The sequence below is a fragment of the Dasypus novemcinctus genome, chromosome 4, assembly GCF_030445035.2.
Source record: "Dasypus novemcinctus isolate mDasNov1 chromosome 4, mDasNov1.1.hap2, whole genome shotgun sequence".
Classification (NCBI taxonomy): domain Eukaryota; kingdom Metazoa; phylum Chordata; class Mammalia; order Cingulata; family Dasypodidae; genus Dasypus; species Dasypus novemcinctus.
In genome coordinates, this window is record NC_080676.1 from 23,016,698 (window position 1) to 23,032,984 (window position 16,287).

The window sequence follows — 16,287 nt, forward strand, 5'->3', positions numbered from 1 at the left end:
TGTATTGCTGAATTCCCCCATTAGCAATATAGAAATTTTTTAAAAACTGAAATTTCACAAATTATTGAGACACCAACAGTTGAACATACTTCAAAAAAAGTACAAAAGTGACATTAGAAAAAAATTTTTGAAGAAAAGTATATTGTCCTACAGTCATGAATCCAGTACTAAAGAAGTACACATTTACCACCTGGAGTTCATTGTCTGAATTATGAGGTAGATTCAGTTTGAAAATAAGGTACACATTCAATTTGTTTCTGAAGTAGCCTGTCTCGTTTCTGCCTCTCTTTTATAAGAAAAGAGCTAGGTCTTTACTGCTGCTGGGACAAATACTGTACATGAATTGGAGTATAAGGACCATCTCTTTCCCCTGGTACATGAACACGAGAACAGTTAGTACGGAAATGACTTTGGCACCCTAATAATGAATTCTGATTCAGAACAATTTTAGTAGCTTGGGCTGGTTTCCATTGTACAAGTGTGACTCCACCACATAGCATAAAAACTGAAATCCACTATAATTTGCTGAGTGTCTGGATTAACATTAAAACAGTACATAAAGCAGTATAGGGAATCTTTAATTGGTAGGTGTCCTGGTACACTGCTGCATCCAGGTTGCCAAGAGCTAGGAAAGCCATGTTGTTCTGAACAGCATACACTAAAGACAGGACACTAAACTTCATGAGTTCCTTGGGGCTCTCTAAGACATTTTCTCTTAAAGATGCCTTGAATCTACCCAGACTACTGGTTTCTTTCCTGGGGCAATCATCATTCCCCAACAGCACCACATGGAATTGGTACCTAATCTTTTGGATACTCCCTTGTAAGTGACATGTTGCTTCTTTCTTGTGGACTTCAGAATTCTCTATCTTTGTCTTTCAATAGTTTGGTTATAATATATTGCAGTAGGGGTCTCTTTGGGTTTATCTTGTTTGAAGTTCATTAACTATCTTGAATGTGTATATTCATGTCTTTCACCAAATCTGTGAAGTTGTCAGCCATTATTTCCTTGCATATTCTCTTTGCCTCTTTCTTTCTTCTCCTTGTAGGACTCCCACAGTGCATGTATTGGTACACTTGATGGTGTCCCACAAGTTCCTCAGGCTGTTCACTTTTCTTCATTCTTTCTTCTTTCTATTCCTCAGAGCAGATTTCAGTTTTTATTTTTAAGTTCACTAATTTTTTTATGTGCCAGTCTTCAGAGCTTATCTGTAAAATGAGCTTAGAGAATAGCCCCAGGCCAAAGTGTAAGGGCTTCTCTGATCCTTTTTGTGCATGCCTTTTGTCATGTGCATGTGTGTGTAGCCCTAGGAATTTCCCCATTTACCCAGATATGAATGTCCCCTCTTCCCTAGGAAACAATTTCCTCACAGTTCCAGTCACTGCACCGTGTGTTCGAGGGCTAGCAATCCTTTGCCCTAAGCTGCATGATTTGATGGCTTTCCCACAGTGTTAGGAGAGAACTGTGAGCTGTCTGCTACAGGCAGGGCAAGTTCTGGGATGGCAAGTCTGTGATGAGTGTCCTGCTTCAGCCCCTTAGGCTGCCACCAGACAACTTGGGCCAGATATACCTGTTCTCAATATGTACATGAAGGTTACTCTGCTCCCTCTGGAACCACGACCATGGATCTGGCACTGGGAGAGTGGGCTGGCTCTGCTCTGAACTGGTGAGAGCATAGGAAAGGGGTCAACCGGGGCACCGTGAATTCCTACTGCTTTTAAATTGCTTGTGTTTTGTTTAGCTTTGATTTAATTTGATTCAGCACTCACCCTATTACTGCAATCCTTTAGCTCTTTTATGGAATTCTGAGAAAGTTATTTCTGCCAGTTCTTGTTGATTTGTCAAAGCTTCTATTGGGGTTAAGGGGATGGAACCCTGAAGATCTCCTATTCATGATGTCTTTTATTATAAAAAAGTTCTGAATTTCCACATGATTTTCCACAATTGTATTATGTGCATAATCTAAATCTGAACAGTAACACCATTAAGCAAGAAGTAGCTTTCAAATATCCCTAAATTCCCATCTTCTTACTAATCTTCCCTTTCATCAGTATAAACTAAGGAAGGGTTAACTGCACAGCTTAGCAGATAAAAGTCTTGATGATTGGTGGAAAGATACACTTTCCATGAAAAAGCAAAAGAAGGGAAGCGGACTTGGCCCAGTGGTTAGGGTGCCCATCTACCACATGGGAGGTCCGCAGTTCAAACCCCAGGCCTCCTTGACCTGTGTGGAGCTGGCCATGCACAGTGCTGATGTGCGTGGCTGAGTGCCATGCCACGCAGGGGTGTCCCCCTTGTAGGGGAGCTCCATGTGCAAGGAGTGCACCCGGTAAGGAGAACTGCCTAGTGTGAAAGAAAGTGCAGCCTGCCCAGGAATGGCGCCGCACACACAGAGAGCTGACACAACAAGATGACACAACAAAAAGAAACACAGATCCCCGTGCTGCTGACAACAACAGAAGCAGACAAAGAAGAAGATGCAGCAAATGGACACAGAGAACAGACAACCAGGGCGGGGGTGGGGGGAAGGGGATAGAGATAAATAAATAAATAAATAATTCTTTAAAAAAGAAAAAGAAAACAAAATTTTTTTGAAAGTCCTGATATTCTTCAAAGAGGTTATCAAAACCTGTCCACAGAGGCCTGATTAGAGCATGCACAGGACTCTCCTGTAATACTGTTCCAATGTGGCCCAAGACAGAAAAAAAATCTTTTCTTCCTTTATTTCTGCTTGAATAGTTCTTCAAAGAGGAAGATTTGGAAGAACACCAATGGCATGCTTGCTATTTTGGAGTTCATGTTTAAGACCTCTAGAAAAATTTTTAAAAATTATATCAATATATTTATAGGGAAAATGTTCCACAATCTAATCTAAGGAGACTCAAACTCAGAATAAGTTAAAAGTGTTGAAGACCAGTTACACTGAATTTCATCCCAAATTCTAATACTCAAATTCATTTCTCTCCCTGGTGTCAGGTGTTGTCTTGACAGTTCAATATGTAGAGCCTTGTTGAAACTGAGGCCATGTGATTGTAAGTCTTATTACTAAATATCAATTACATAAATGAAATTCCCTTGTTAGGTGTTTTAGTTTCCTAGATGCTTAAAAAATAAAATGCCATGAAATAGGTTGTCTGAAAAGCAGGAATTTATTGGCTTATGGTTTCAGTGCCTAGAAGACTTGCTTTCTCTCAGAGTTTGTATCTTCTGGATGGTCAGCAAGCTTTGGGATTCCTTGGCTTTTCCATCACATGGCTATGCACATTGTGGTATCTTCTTAGACATCTAGGTACCATTGACTTCCACCTTCTGCTGTTCCCTGTAGCTTCTCTCTATGAGGTCTACTCTATAAGGTCTCTAGTAATAGGATGAAACCTCATCCTGATTTAGTTTGGCCACACTTTAACTGAAATAACCTCATCAAAAAGTCTTTTTTCCGATGGATTCACACCACAGGAATGGGTTAAGATTAAGGACATTCACACCACAGCTGGGTTGGACCAAATCATGCTACCCTGAAGGGTCTATGTCTAATATTTCAACTTAATTTTGCTCTTAGACTAGAAAGGATTGATTAGCATTACACAATATAACACAATTTCTTTCAAAAAAATATAGTTTTAAGTCTCATGAAATTTCTTAAGCCAGGTATATTTGAGTTGTTGTTCTTGGTGGTGTTTAATATTTGGCATTTTTATATAACTGAATTATGATGTCTTAGAGCTTAGAACTAAACACAAATTGGTTCAGTAAATTCATCAACATTTGCAACTGCAAAATATTATTTTAAAGAAAAAAAAAAGTCAGAACCTGGATTCTAGATGTGATTTTGGCAGTAATTTGTCATGTGACCTATAGAATATACCCATTGGGTTCTGAATTTCCACATCAGAATAAAAAAGAGAGATGTAGAGAATATTAGAGACAGAAAGAACTATAACAAAGGCCTAGTGGTTCCCAACCTGTGGTTTCTGGGTCAACCAAGTTCATGATGCCTTTCAATAGATGGCAATGAACTATTTTCCTTACAGGGGTTTGTGCCTCCAGTAACCTGGTACCTAGGGGAAGAAAGTCATTGTAATTTGAAGAAAAAAATATTAGATAAACTTACACCACATACCAAAAAATAACCCCCACTCTAATCCCCAGTTTGCACTAGATCTAGCCCCGCTTTTGGCTTTCAACACCATTGTTCTCTTTGACAGTCACTTGGATGGTTGCCACATGTTGTAATCTTTCAACCACATAATGCAAATACAATGCAAAAATCAACTCCAAGGAAAAATCAAAGATCCTGCAAAAGGATGATGGAACTATGAAAGAAAATGATTTGAATATCAAAGGATTAATGAGATTTGGGGGCCTGGACTATTTTGCTCCCCCCTGAACCCACTGACCCCTGTCCAAAAAAAAAAAAAAAAAAGGGTCTCCTTGTGAACTTGCAGAGAAAGTTAAATGTGAGTGATGGTTTGTAGGAAAAAATTATGCTGAAATAAAACAAGCAATGTTTGTGTTACTATCTTGTCTATGATATCTTTTGGTATGACTATACTTTAACTGCAAAGTACAGCCAAAATATGCCATTTTTTATAATTTTAAATTTCAGTTTCTAAGGTAGAATGACCCTTGTTTTACATATGCTCATGTCAAACGCCTCTTTTCTAGAACCAATTATCTTCGTATATTCAGCACTGCCTGTTTTTAAAATGCCTGATGGATATAATAAATTCAACCACAGTAAACCTTTGTAAGCTAAGTAACACATCACATTTCTATAGCTTCGGCCAGCAGTGTATCAACCCAATATGGTAATCCTGATTATCTTAAACTGATCAGAAGCAGTGATCAGTATGTTTCATTAATAAAATTTTGAGAAAGGAATAACTGGTCTCTAAGTACAGTTTGACTAGCACAGTTTACAAGATATGGGACTCCTGGTGAATGAGTGAATAAAAGTGGCCCTTAATATGCCTAGATTGGGATTTGATACATACAGTAACCCTTAAATTTTACAGAAGCAGCAACTGAAGCCAAATGAGCTTGCAACTTGCCAAAGCCCCTTTCCAACTCTGAATTTTTATTTTAGTGGATCTATGATACATTCCTCAACTTTCCATAGTTTACTAAAGGTTTTAATAAATCTCAGTGATGATAAATATATTTAACTTAAGTTCTCTTGATTCAGCTAAAATCCAATTCCTCTGCAGATAAATTCCATTTCATCATATCTTAGGAAAGTGACTAATTAAAACAATCCCATGGCTTGTATTATAATGGGCTTATGTTAAGGTTTGGTTACCTTAGCTAACTAATATCTGCCAGTAAAACATACTTATAAAAACATTTGTTACATATGCATTAAATCCCCTTCCTTGAACATGTGGCTTTAAATAATGAGGAAAAGTTTGGCAAAAGCACTTTGTGTTCTGCCAAACCCAGAGTGCTGGGCAAAATGGTTTATGAAATTTAACTAAGGTTAAATCATTGGTTCTTGTTTTTCTCTCTCTGGATTCTTTGTTCTCTATGAGGACAAAGCTTTTCTTAAATTTGATATTTAAATTCTCAAGGGTACTTGTTGCTACTTTCCACCCATTTTCTAGGAAGATGCAAAAAAGACTCTTAATTGAAAACTAAATACAAGCAAGATATTCGTGTATATGATCTCATGTTGAGTATTTTTGAGGCTCAAATTGGAACTGTCTGATAAATAGGACTAACATGTTTTATTTTTTTAAGTGTTCTCTTAACGTTGAAAACACATCCCCTAAAATGCTTCTGTGGCTAACCTAAGCCACTTTGATGATATACAACTCGTAAATTCTGACCACAGAAGGAGTTGAGTGGGAATGGGTTGCCTCCCACCCCACAACGTGGCAGTAGCAAATAATGAAAACAAATCTCAGACCAAATGTTGCCAAACTTATGACCATTTACTTAACAAATAATTATTGACAAGTAGGTTCAAAAACATTTCATACAATTGGTTCTGAAAATGTGATGAAATGCACACTCTCTCTTCCTCAGGTATTCTGCATGACTTTTTACAGAGGTAGACATTATGTGCCTCATAGTCTGCTCAGACAGCCGGAAATTCCTGGGAACCTACAAATGGTGACAGGGTAATCTAGAAATACAGCCTCAGGTCCCCTGCCTAAGGGCAAAGGGTTCAATCTTCACACTGGATTCATACAAGGGTAGAAAATATCCCTAAAATGTTTTAGCAATCCAGAAATACCGTTGATGTTGCCCATTTTGCACTTTCATCATGCCTATAAATAAACCACGAGTTTCCCAGATGAAAACCACTACTGACATTCATTGTGTTAATTAGCCAAGGGTCAGGTGCTGAGATGCAATTAGTTGAAGAAGTTATACTAGTTGCTTCTGAATAATGGCCTTGTCTGGTAAATTGCGAGCTGACCATTTCTGGAATCTCCCTTAAGGCAACTGACTGTACCTAGAGTTAAAGTCGAAACTGACGAATGCCTATGTCATATAATGAATACATATGTGATATAATACTCTCTATGCTGGAGCATTTAAAAATAGATTATAGAATTCGTAACTGTGGCTTGATTATTATTATTAGACACTTTCAGATGGTATTTATAGAAGTAACTAGTGAAATTTCAAAAGGAGAAGTTCTGTTAAGAATCGTCTTTGGATACATTTTTAAAGCTATTGGGTATTTTCTCAGTTTGGAGAGTTCATTTTAATTTCACCATACGTATTTCATTTTGCCATCAATCATCACCAGTATGAATCTGTAAATATTATTCATAGTAGAGAAGTGAAATAGTTAATTTGCTGTGATGCTAAACATGGAATTCATTATATTTTGCCTTTATTCCTGCTGATTTAAAGCACTCACAGATAAAGATGGTTTTATAACCAGGATGGTCTTTAAAGGGAGAGGATTGGTAACTGCACTCTTCTTTCCCTGTTTAATTCTAGTTGCTAAGCATTAGAATTGTGGAAACTATTTTTAAATTTAAAAGCATTTTCATTATCTTGTTCTTATGAATTCATATTTATTCCAAGGCATCTACTGAAATAGTGAACAGGATTTGACATGGAGTCCAGGGAAATAACGATAAAGTCAGTCCTCTGAGGAAGCCTATTTCAAACTGGCATTTCAGAAAAACCAGTATATACTAGAAAGGGGTGATTTAAATGCGATTGTCTTTTAAGCTTGTAGTGTTAGAGGAAGTAAGCTGACAATTGTTGAGTTGTTATAATGTGTCAAGCACTGTGTCAAGTACTTTTCATGCACTCTTTTATTAGATATATTCACAATAATCTTATTAGGAATGGTAACAGTAAGTAGTTGTCAAAAAGACAAGCCTTGAAGTCATACAGAACTGGGTTCAAATCCTACCTCCACCACTCTATTTTGGGGGGTATTTGCCAAATTATCTCAGTTCTCTGAATCTCAATTTCCCCTTCTGTAAGAAATACTATTTACCTTATTCAGCTGGTTTATGTGTGGTTTTAATGACTGGTATATAGACATCACTAAAAATAGTGTTTATTTCTTATTGCTAATAAGTTAGCATTTATAATAAAGAAATAAAAATATAATTATCCATATTTTGGTACAGAGATCCATTTAATTAAACATTTTTAAAAAATGTTCTATTATCAAATAACCCAAAATTAGAGGTTAAAAAAAGAAGAGCCTTTTCCAAGTGGCAGCATATGAAATGGAATAAATTTTAAGGAGCCCTTATAAAGTTTATATAAGTAAAAAGGGGGCAAATAAAATTTAGCAGGAGCAATATTTATTCTGTACGTGTTTATCAAGAATCTCTTGTGTATTCTGTGCTGAGCCCAGGTGATAGATAAATTTAACACAGTCCCTGACCTTAAGGAACTCAGAGGCAAATGTTAATCATCAACTTTGTGGAAGAAAAAAAAAAAAATAACCCAGCCTGCTCAAAGAGATGATGAGTTATGAGTTTTCTCATTTTCCAAAAATATTAGGGAAGAGACTCTTTGGACTACATAGACTACTCCATAAAGACATTGATAGTTTGGTCCAATAAAGGTCAACAGAACTCTAAAACTATTAATTGAACATTTATAAATAAAATAGAAAGACATACCCTTGTAAAAAGCTTTAGGATCTTTGCATTTTGTAGGCACCTCTATTGCCTCTATGAATTTTTTTTTTTTAAAGTGAAAACAGGGAAGTGGATTTGGCTCATCTGATAGAGCGTCTGCCTATCATATGGGAGGTCCAGGGTTCAAACCCAGGGCCTCCTGACCCATGTGGTGAGCTGGCCCACATGCAGGGCTGATGCGCACAAGGAATGCCGTGCCACGCAGGGGTGTCCCCCATGTAGGGAAACCCCATGCCCAAGGAGTGCATCCTGTAAGGAGAGCTGCTCCGCATGAAAAAAGTGCAGCCTGCCCAGGAATGGTGCCACACACACAGAGAGCTGATGCAGCAAGATGATGCAACAAAAAGAGACACAGATTCCTGGTGCCGTTGACAAGAATACAAGTGGACACAGAAGAACACACAGAGAATGGACATAGAGAGCAGACAATGGGGGGTGGGTGGGAAAGGAGAGAGAAATAAATAAAAGTAAATAAATAAATAAATCTAAAAAAAAAAGCAAAAACATCTTCCCTGGATCTCTCCACTACCACATTTCCCAAGCACCATCCTCTCCAACCTAGTCTGCAGTAGCTGTTGGCTTCCACTCTTGCCTCTCTACAGTTCACCCTTCACAGAGTAGGCAGAGTGATCTTTTTAAATCCTAAGTCTGATCATGTCATTCCTGTGTTTAAAACTTTTCCAAGATTTCCTGTATCAATTAGAAAAAAAATTCAAGGTCCTTTTCCTTTGCAGACACAGCCCTGTCTGATCTAGTTCCTGCCTACCCCTTTACCTGGAGTTAGTCAAACTAAAAATTAGAGGGCACAGTACTTAAGACTGCCCTCACTCCTGACACCAGCTGCAAAAGTCCAGGGGCTCCCAGAACATCGTCAGCTTCAGACATTTGATAGAAGGACTCACAGAACACACTGAAAACTGTTGCACTTGGTATGGTTAATTACAAGGAAAGGATACAGATCAACATTAGCCAAGGGAGGAAGCACATAGGGCAAAATCGAGGAGCCTTTCAAACACACAGCTTCTGGTGTCCTCTCCCCATGGAGTCTGGATGTGTTACTCTTCCAAAATCAATGTGTGGCATGCAGTATGGCTGACCAGGGAAGTTCACCTGAGCTTCAGCGTCCAGCTTTACACTGAAGATTATAATATTGGGCTTTATTACATAGATATGATTGATTGGTTAATTGATTGTCTACATGGTTGGTCTTAGTGTCCATGATGACTGACACCTCATGACCCAAACCCCATACCCATTGTAGGTCATTCTGGCATGACCAGCTCCCACCCTAAGACTAGAAGAGTGTGGCCAACTGCCCTCCATCCACCACCCCAAGTCACATTTGTTGCTATCTGGCTAGCCCAAGGCCTTCAGACAAACAAAGACTCCCTCCAGGAGCTATGTGCTGGGACCAGACTTTCTCTTTGGGAAAGGATAAATTCTTTACTTTGTACCCTCTGACCCGATTTCCCAACACCATACTCCAGGCCCACTTCTTTCTGTGTTTTAAACATGCCCAGCTTCTTCCCATTTTAGGGTGGTTGCATTAGATGCTCTTTTCTACCTGAATGACCCTACGCCAGATATTTACACCTGGCTTTGTTGTCACATTTTAGCTTAAGTAAAATCTCCTAAGAGAGACTTCTTCTGAGTACACATGCTAAAGTTACAACCAGACACCACTATCAGATTATTATATTTTTATCAGATTTTTATATTTTTATAGCACTTCTCATTAACTGGTATTTCCTTACTTGTTTCTTGTCTACCCACTTCCAGCTACCTCTAGAATGCAAAATCCCTTACAGTCATTACCTCATTTGCCTTGTTTATTGCCATAGCCTGGCCCCCAAAGTGCCTCTCCCACACTAGGCACTCACTAAATGTGCTTTAATTTGTTACTATAGAATGCAGCTTAGATAGACTCTCAAAGTATAATGATGCCACCTACTCTAGAAAGGTAACCGCTGAAGCGGGATAGACGCAATATGCATATTTAAAGTATGCTTAGTGTGAACATGAACTCTGAGCTCTGTGTTCACACAATTCCAGGGTATTGGGTTCAAGTGAACAGTTGTGCACACTTAAAAGTGGTAGTTTTAAGAGAAATAAAAGTAATAATTACATTTACTCATAAAATAAGCTGAACACATAGATTCAAAGTGGTTAGTTACTTGGCGATAAGGCCTTTAGCATGACCACACTACCAGCAAAAAGTAAGCATTGGAATTATTTTGGTGCTGGATTCTTATTTTGGAAATAAATGCTTCCTGTATAAAGATAAGTGAAAAGTAAATGCCAATCCAGAATTCAATCTTAAGAAAAGTTAACCTGAAAGTCCCTTTGTCTTTAGTTATTAAAGTTGAAGTGCATTAAGTTTTCACTGCGTTCATAAAACCAAACTAGCTTGATAGATTTCTGAGTATACCTAAATTGGGTTAAAACTAAAGGTATATGAAAATGTTCACCTATCAGGCACTTGATTGATTTTTCATGGGAGACCAATTCATTAAAACTCTTAAAAGACTGACGTGAGGGCATAGAGCACTTAGGTTAACTTTGTCATAACAATTCTATATTTAACGTCTTGGAAGATATGACTTAGAACAAAATATTCAATATACATTTTAACCAGGAAATTAGTTTTATTCTCTTGTCTTTATCGAGGTTAAAAACTCCACAAATGAGTGATTACCTAGATTTGAAAATATTCGTGCAAAATTAATTCATTTTTCAGTATTCCTTTATAAATGTTGCCTCCTTGGCCAATAATGAGTATTTCATTATGTTCAAACAAAAATGTGCAGTTCTTAAAGGTCATTTTTTAAATGTTCTATCCTCAGTGATGTAAAGCATACCATTTAATTTAATTTAGCTTATACGTGCTAGTCACCTGAATCATCCTTTTCTACTAAATATTTCTTTTTATTTAGTGTTATCTCTGCATTTTTGTTGATTTGACATTTTCTTAGAGCATACTTTAAATGTGGCATTGAATTGGGTATTGATTTACTCATTCATTAATTCATTCACAACCTAATGAGGCTTTTCTTTGTTTCAGTCACAATTTTAGATTGGGGATAGATGAATAAGATACAGTTCTGTCATTAAACCACAGGCAATCTTGAAAGAAATTTTTCACTCATTGGTTATTTTCTGATTTCTTCATTCAATAGGAAATGTGAAGATTTTAGCATTATTTGTCTTATTTGAGTTTACGATATTGAGTTTTCTTTTCCTTGTTTGTTTGGATGTTTGATTTTCTCTTACTGTCATAGATATTTGGTTATGTAATTTCTAATATTATTAACTCTGCTACCTCTAGATTTGTGTACCAAATTCTGCTTAGTTTTCTGGATTAAGGATCATCCTTTTCCTATGGATGCCTAAAGGCAACCTGATTTTACTGTATTCAAATAGCTTATATGTAAGTTAGCTGTCTAAATTAGAGTACATTTCCCTATGGATTCTATATTGCACGCATTGGTTTAGCTCTCAGGCTAGTTACAAAGCCTATTTAACTCATAAAGTAATTAAAATAAGTTAGTAATAGCACAGGCTTAAAGGAAGTCTTTTGGAGCAGGAGAGAGACTACGTATTTCCCAACTTTCTTAGTCATAGGACCTTCCTTAGATGGTCTTTGGAAATAAAAATAATATTTTAGAGCCAAATTTTTCACACTTGAATGAGCATATAAATCACATGAGGCCTTTGTTTTCTTAATTTCTTTTTAATTTTAAAGAGACTTCAGATTACAAAAATGTTACATAAAAAAAACGGGATTTCTATATGCCCCACTCCCTCCACCTACCACACTTTCCCATATTAACAGCGTCCTTCATTAATGTGGTACATTTGTTACTATTGATGAATACATACTGTAGCATTCCTACTAATCATGGACTATAGTTTACATTATAGTTTATAGTCTGTCCCACACAACTTTATAGGTTATGACAAAATATATATTGGCCTGTATCCATCATTGCAATGTCATGCAGGACAATTCCAATGTCCTGAAATTACCCCCATATTATACCTCTTCTTCCCTCTCCCTCCCTTCAGAACCTCTGGGGGCCACTGCCTTTATATCACCGATAAAAGTTCTTCCATTGATAGAATAATAATAAGCCTACTTTAGTCTATTGTTCATTCCCCAATCTTAAGGATTTTGGGATGGCGATGCCTGCTAATTGAAATGGGTCTTCGATCCCATAAGGCAGATGGATGGAACTATCTTTCTTACAGTTGCAGATACTCTGTGTTCCTTGGGATGAATGTTGTCCATCATCATTTCCTTGTTAGTTGTCCTGGGCGAGTCCAATGTACTATGGAGTAGGCATTGTAACTCTGCTGAGATTCAGGGCTCAACTGGCACAAGAACAGACCAAAGATTTAAGTCTCTGGGATATATATTTAACATGTATAGTGCTAAATATAGGTTCAAAGAAAAGGGGCAGAAGAGCCATGTGTAAGGAAATTATAAATGAGTCTAGCTCTGTTATACTGGAGAGCATAAATTCCAAAGTAAGGCCCAGCGACAGGGTGCTGAATTCCTGAGCTTGCCTACACTGCTTATAGTGTCTGGATGTCTCTGAGCCCTTAGGAACACTGCTGTTTGGGGCACTATTTATGCGGCAGTCAACGAGGTCCTGCTAAGATGTTCATAAATTTAGCCTCTAGAATGACCTTCTGACTCACTTTGAAATTTCTTAGCTGTAAAAACTCATTTGTGTTTAATATTTCCCTTTTTTGGTCAAGGACTTTTTCCAGGTGCATTGCTAGTTGGCACTTGGTAATAATCCCTTGGTGCCAGAGAGGCTTATCCCCAGGAGTCAGGTTCCACCACTGGCGGTAGGTAGGGTGTTTATATGCTGAGTTTGGCTTAGAGAGGAGCCACTTTTGAGCAACAAGGAGGCTTTCAGGAGGTAACTCAGGCAGTGTATAATACTAGACTAAGTTTCAATTTCACAAGAAAAGGTTCATAAGTATAATCATCAATATCAAGGGTCTGGCATAATGGTCTGTCTTCTCTTCACTAGGCACTACCCTCGTACTTGGCGGATTCTTGTCATCCTATTAGAAACAGTAGCAGAACTTCCCAGGATGGGAATTCAATATTCTTTCAGTTATTGTGTGGGTCTCCACCTACTGAGACAATGCACCAATAACCCTTGAACATATTCAAAAGCCTTAGGGGCAAGCCCCAGGTCTCCTCTACCCATACCTCCCCCATCACTGATAACCTGCGAGTGATCCTCCCCTGCCACAGCTGTGACCTTCTGTGATCCAAAACCTCTCCAAAAATAGGTCAACAAAATACCAAATAAAATTAATAAGAAAATGAATTAATAATATTTTTAACATAACCAAAATATAAAAATATTAAAACTTTTGAAATAATATAAAATTTTTTTAAACATTGTGTCTTTCATCACAGTAAGATCTGTTGTCTTGAATGCAGAGTGGCATTTTCTTCCAAATATTCCCTCTAGTATCTTATTATTTTCATTTTATCTTCAAAGAAGCTTTAGGTTACAGAAAAGTCACATAAAAAATATAGGGGATTCCCATATAACCAACACCTTCCCCCTTTTACACTCTCCTCAATTAATAGCATTTTACATGCAGATGGTACATTTCTTACATTGATGTACAAATATTGAAGCATTGCTATTAACCATGGTCAATGGTTTGCATTTTGAACCAAATACTTGTATAGGTTTTGATGAAATTTAAAATGACCTGTGTCCATTATTGCAACATCCTGTAGAACAATTCTAATATCTTAAAATTCCCTATGTTCCATCTATTCTATTATTCCCTCTCTCTTCCTTCAGAACTTATGGTAACCACTGAGTTTAATTTTTGAAGAATAAGACACATCAACGTTCATAGCAGCATTATTCACTATTGCCAAGAGTTGGGAGCAACCCAAATGTTCATCAACAGATGAATGGAAATATACATATGTGGTATATACATACAACGGAATATTACTCAGCTGTAAGAAGGAATGCAGTATTAACACATGGGGGAGCATAGATGAAATTTGAAGACCTTATGTTGACTGAAGTAATCCAGGCACTGAAGGACAAGTATTAAATGTTCTCACTGATACAACTTAAGCAAATTGAGCAGACTCAAAGAGCTTGAGTTTAGAAGAGAGGTTTACAGGAGACAGAAAGGGAGTAGAGGCCATGAACTGATGCCCTTATGGGCATAATCTACGATTAGGTGGAAGGGTGTGGTTGGACAGTGGATAGCCTTGAGAATGGTGCAGTGATGTGATTGGGTTTGGTGGTGCTGGTCTGTGAGGAGGAAGAGGGTGGGGAATTGGGTTGGACTATCCATGGAACTGGGGGGAGGGTTGGGGGAAGAAGCAGATGAACTCTAGGGATTTGCAGGTCTGTGGTTAAAACTATAATGTTGGAATGTTCTTTTGGCAAATATGGCAGGGGAGGGTACTGGTGTCAGGCATCAGTTGTGGGGTATATGTGGGATAGAGCGCAGCTGGGGCATGCTTCTATGGAATAAGAAAGTGTTCAGCTTCATAGTGTGTTATCTTAGTGAATGGAGACCCACACAAGAAAAAAGAAAATATTAAACTCCCGTCCTGGGGAGTCCTGCTATGTTCTCAATTAGAAGGTAAGAATCTCTCAAGAACATAGGCAGTGCCCAGTAAAAGAAAACAGACCAATATGCCAATCCCTCAATATTATTGCAAGTAACTGTAAACCTTATTCTTCAAAAGTTTAGGCTTTTGTTAAAATGCATATTCTGCTTCAGTAAGCTCCAGAGTGGAGCCTAAGATTGTGCATTTTATTTATTGGTTTGTTTGTCTATTTGTTTATTTTAGAGAAGTTGCAGGTCTACCGAGAAGTCATGCATAAAATACAGAGCCTCCATATAGCACTCCCTCGCACTGTCCCCTCCGTCAGGTGACACCCCTGCTATAACTGATGAAACATCCCTGGAATTATACCATTCACCACAGCCCGTGACTTACGTTAAGATTCACTGCTTGTGTCATTGTACAGCCCTATGTTACTTGTTTTTAAATTTTCATTCTAGTAACATACACAACCCAAGATATCCCCTTTCAAACACATCCAAAACCACTGTCACACTCAGAATGTTGTGCTACCATCACCACATCCACTTCAACAAACCTAATTTTTGTCTAGTGTTTAGAGAAAAGCTACCTAGTTTATATCGTTTCATCTCTGTGTGACTGATGTCACTTTAACCCTACAAATGTAGATTAGTATTTTAAAAAGAGATGCCTCAGCCAAATGGAATATCCATCTGAGAAATTTGGGATGTTATATTTTTAAAAATCATAAAGGATGTGGAGGGAGGGATATTTCGGGGACTAGGTCTGCCACCAAGCCCTGCTTGTAGGTGTGCCTCAGGGCTCAACACCTCAAAGTCATCCTGCTTCTTGCAGCTACTTTCCTGTCTCTTCTCCTGGACTGACAAAGCCCTGGAGGAAGCAGGCAGCAACTTTTGTCCTACTTCAGTCATGATTAAATTCTGTCTGAAACAACTAATATTTATCGTGCACCTACATTTAACAAGGTACTGTGATAAAACTGTTAGATGCACATAAATGAGACAGAGGCTTTTAGGGAGTTTACAGTTTAATGGGGCTGAAGTTTTGCCTAATTCTTCCCTTAGAGAAAACTATGCTGCATCTGTCCTGGTTAACTCCGCTCTTGTCTAATATACTTACATGAAACTAGCTGTGACCTTTGGAAAGTCATCACCTGTTGGAGTTTTCATTTTCAAATCTATAGAACCTTTCTAGCTCAATCACTGAGGTTTTACTAAGAACCGTTCTTTGTGTTCTTTTTTACGTCTTCCCTTTACCCACAATGCTTCTACCCTCTCAGACCTAACTTACTATTATTACACCTGCCAGTCCTCCTGTCCTTCTATTAGACTTACTTCTTATTAACAAGCTATGCCTTTCCATTGTCCTCTATCAGGGATATCTGTGAGAGCAACTCCTTTGAAATTTCAAGTCCAAATATATTAAATTGGGTCAAAACTTGATGACCTAATGTAGAACGCAGATGTGTTTTTTGGTATTTGATCAATACACTATTAAGTTATGAAGGAGGAGAAGAAAGAGAAGGAAAAGAAAAAAGAAGAAGAAGG